The following is a 4,179-nucleotide window of genomic DNA, read 5'->3' as shown; positions in this document are numbered from 1 at the left end:
TCTCTCCTCTATATATATATATATATATATATATATATATATATATATATAATAGTCAGGTTATAATATAAATACTTATAGAATAAATATTTATATTTCCAATTTATATTCTAATTAGTTTAATTAATTTATGGATAATTATAATGTAATTACAATTATACTAAAAATCAATTAAACAATTAACTCAATATGTGAGAAATTAATTTCATTGTATAGGGGGTAATGAATTGAATGAATGAAAATTGAGATGTAACCTTTTATTGAAAAATGATATGTGTAAATAAAAAACTTACAAAGTCTAATAAATCATAGTCAATAATAAAAATATTTTTCCAACGTATTTCTAGTGGTGATCCAACCAATAAATATTATAGTCTAATTATTAATTACTTCTCATTTATTTTTTGAGAAATTATTTGGTGGACCAAGGCTAGTATTGATCCGAGAACCCAAATGCTTACACGTCAGCGGTTTAGCTGACATGTCAACATTTGAATAGCTGGAACCAATACTGGTCCCGATCCATCATAAAAAATTTTAGATGAAATTATGTGGCGAGTTCGTCCAACATTAGTTTTCCTAGTTTAAGGGTAAGGTTCGTGGCTTTTAGGAAAGAATAGGTGATTCCCATCGGTTTATCGATAGAAGAGGATTACGGTGTAGCCCGAGGTAGGTTAACGACCACGACCATAAGGACATGTTCTTTATTATCTCCCTCTTTTTAAAATAATAATTATGATATTATTAAAAAATATAATCGAACCTAGTTTGCTCTTGAGTCTTTTATGAACATTATAATCGAACTTATTTATGAACTTATTTATGAACATGTAATCAAATCTGCTTTCGAAGTTTTGAGCTGAACTTTGTCATGCTCTAGTTCGGTTCGTTTTGAAAATCGAGCTGAACACGATTGAGCATTTATCGAGCCAAGTGACAAGCCACACAACCCTGATATCAAAGTTAGATTTAAATTAGTCAAACTCTTCTATTTATTTCCTCAAATCGAATAATAACTAATTCTTAAAAAAGATGGTAAAAATAATATAATGAAATAATTATAATAAAATATTATAAAATTATTAGGAAATGAATCTTAATTTAGACATACATTCCACGAATGATATATATGAAGGAAATGAAAACAGAAAATTGGTAGAAAATTAAAACAAACATGCTTGACTTGTTCTTAACTAAAATCTTACCATTAATTCTAAACAATAAACGACTAAAATTATAAAAAATAGCATGCTTATAGAAATTACCGCAAATTGAATGATAAATTACAAGTATAAATATATCTAGTAGAGTAAGTAGAAAATTAAGGGAATTGGAAAATCATTAAAGATGAGTCCAATCATCAATTATTTTACAATTCCCTTCTTATTATTGTTAGGTTCAATTGTAGAGGCAGCTATCTTCGATATTACAAAATATGGTGGTAAAGCTAGCCAAACCTCAAATATCAATCAGGTTATTAATTTGTGTTTATACATCAATATTATCTTTATTTCAACTAAAATCTTCCATCAAACTAATTAAAATGATATATATATAACTTTTTTTTCATTTGCGCTTTATGATTTATAGATATTTGTTTTTGGTAAGTATGATTTATAGATATTAATTATCCTTATAGTATGTATATTAAGTTATAGTTTTTCTTAATTATTTCTCCAAAAATATGTTACAATTTTTATTTACTTATAAACTTGTCTTTATTTTTATAGAGCAATGTGACTTTGTCATTATTATCGGAACCATCCGACAGTAATTATTTGCAAAGTAATTAGTACTTTATTAAAAATGAAGTAACATGATTGTTACACATTAAAAAGTAAAAAAATTGAAACCTTAAAATTTGATGTCCACGTAGGATCCTATCGAATTGTCTAGAATTTCAAATCAGTTTGATACGTAATATGTGAAGATCATCCTTTCTTGAGTAATTCTTTTACCGAAGAAGATAAACAAGCCTTTTGAATTTTCTCTTGTTTCTATTAGTATTAAAAAGGTTCATGAATGATATTTTGAGTGTGTAATTTTTTCAATTTTGACAAAAAAAAAATCAGGATTTAAAAAAAAAACTAATAGAAGGACAATATATCATTTTATGAAGACATTGTTGGAATTTGCTATGTTTAACTTTGTTTATACTATACAATAAAAGCATATACTTTGATAAATTCAAATAATTGATTGATAACTTTATTTATAGGCATTGTTGAATGCTTGGAAAGAAGCTTGTGGAAGCCCATCATATAGCGAAATTCTTATTCCGAATGGGAATTATTTATTAGGGGAAATATCTTTGAATGGTCCTTGCAAAGCTCCAATAGTTCTTGTTATTAAAGGAAATCTAAAAGCACCAAATAGCCTTGCAGCTCATACATGAGACTATTGGATTAGGGTGAGTCATGTTAATAATGTCAAAATTACAGGAGGTGGCATATTAAATGGTGATGGATCTCGTGCATGGCAACACAACGTTTGTCAAAAGAACCCTAATTGCAAGAATCTTCCCATGGTATGATTTTTTCCTCTTCTTTTTCTTATTTTTATATTGATAATTTTTTTAACAATAACGTAACTAAAATCATTATAAGTATTTCTAAAAATATTTTTTCTTTTCAGAATCTTAGGCTGGATTACGTTGAGAATGGCATAGTGGAGAACATAAAATCCATGGATAGTAAGAATTTCCATTTCAATCTATTAGAGTGTCGTAACATAACTATCAGACGCGTTATAATACAAGCACCCGCAATGAGTCCTAATACCGATGGAATTCATATGGGACGTTCTGAAGGAATAAACATTGAGAGTACTAAAATTGGTACCGGCGATGATTGTATTTCAATCGGGGATGGTAGCTCAAGAATTAACATTGTTGACGTATCATGTGGACCTGGACATGGCATTAGTATTGGAAGTTTAGGGAAGTATCAGAATGAAGAACCTGTGAGCGGGGTATCAATTAAGAGATGCGTTATCAATAATGCAGATAATGGTGTTAGGATCAAAACTTGGCCAGGAATGTATAAAAGCATTGCATCTAATATGGTGTTTGAAGATATTACCATGAACAATGTCTCCAATCCTATCCTCATTGATCAAATGTATTGCCCTAGCAATCATTGCAATAAACAGGTAATTATAATTATAATCATATCTATTAAGAGAAAAAAGAAAGAAAGTATTGTTGCACCCTTAATAAGTATTAAGAGTATAACAACTTACTCAAATAAAATAAGAATAATTTTCTTTTTAACCACAATACTTCTAATACAAATTTTATTGTATTATTTCATAACATTTAACTTTTTATGTGTTTTTTTGATGATTTTGCCAGACTCAATCCAATGTCAAGCTCTCAAAAATTTCCTTTAAAAATATAAGAGGCACTTCTTTTACTCCTAAAGCTATTCAACTAATTTGTAGCAAACAATATCCATGTGAAGAAGTGGACTTAGGTGGCATTAATCTACGATACGTTGGTAAAACACCGAGTCGTGCAATAGCAGAATGTGTCAATATCAAACCCAAATTTACAGGGACTGTCTTACCAGCCGGATATTAAAATTAAAGAGACTTGTATATATCTCTCTTAGGATTAGGGCTTTCTAAGATTCTTATGATGTAAATATATCTACAATTGTATCTTAATAAAACATTTTATTTTCATTTGTTCATAAGTGAATTAGATCTATTTATACATTACTGAATTAGGTAATGCTGTTACTATGGCTTGAAAAACTTTATGTCCTTTTTGGATTAACATTTTAACCTGGACAAATCAAAAGTTTGACCATAAATCTATTATTAAACTATTAACCTACTAATATCATGTTGGTTTTCTGTTAGTAATTTTTTAATTAAGATTTTTTCAATGATTTTTAAAGTGATAGACATTATAAGAATGATCAATATAAGTTCAACATGGCATTTAGAGATATAAGCTATAAAATATAGACGGAGTATTGAGTCAACATTTGATATGTGAAAGATAAGTTCTCATGTATATAACATACTAGACAAGTAGGCACAACAAAAGATATGATTCAGCACAGAAAGCTAGAAGAGCTAAGTCGCTAGACTAAAAGGTCTATATACTTTGTGTTGAATTGAACTTGTTTGGATTTTTGTTAGTGTTGTGTGGTTCCTTGTTGCTAAGGTGGT

The 4,179-nt window shown here is 28.4% G+C and overlaps 1 pseudogene; it reads left to right on the top strand.

Annotated features, from left to right (window-relative positions):
- Positions 1 to 1,341: 1,341 nt before the first annotated feature.
- Positions 1,342 to 3,613, top strand: LOC136213391 (exopolygalacturonase-like; annotated as a pseudogene).
- The last annotated feature ends 566 nt before the right edge of the window (positions 3,614 to 4,179 follow it).

The sequence above is a fragment of the Euphorbia lathyris genome, chromosome 1, assembly GCF_963576675.1.
Source record: "Euphorbia lathyris chromosome 1, ddEupLath1.1, whole genome shotgun sequence".
Classification (NCBI taxonomy): domain Eukaryota; kingdom Viridiplantae; phylum Streptophyta; class Magnoliopsida; order Malpighiales; family Euphorbiaceae; genus Euphorbia; species Euphorbia lathyris.
Note: the sequence above shows the minus strand (reverse complement) of the source record. Positions and strands in the feature narration are given on the sequence as shown.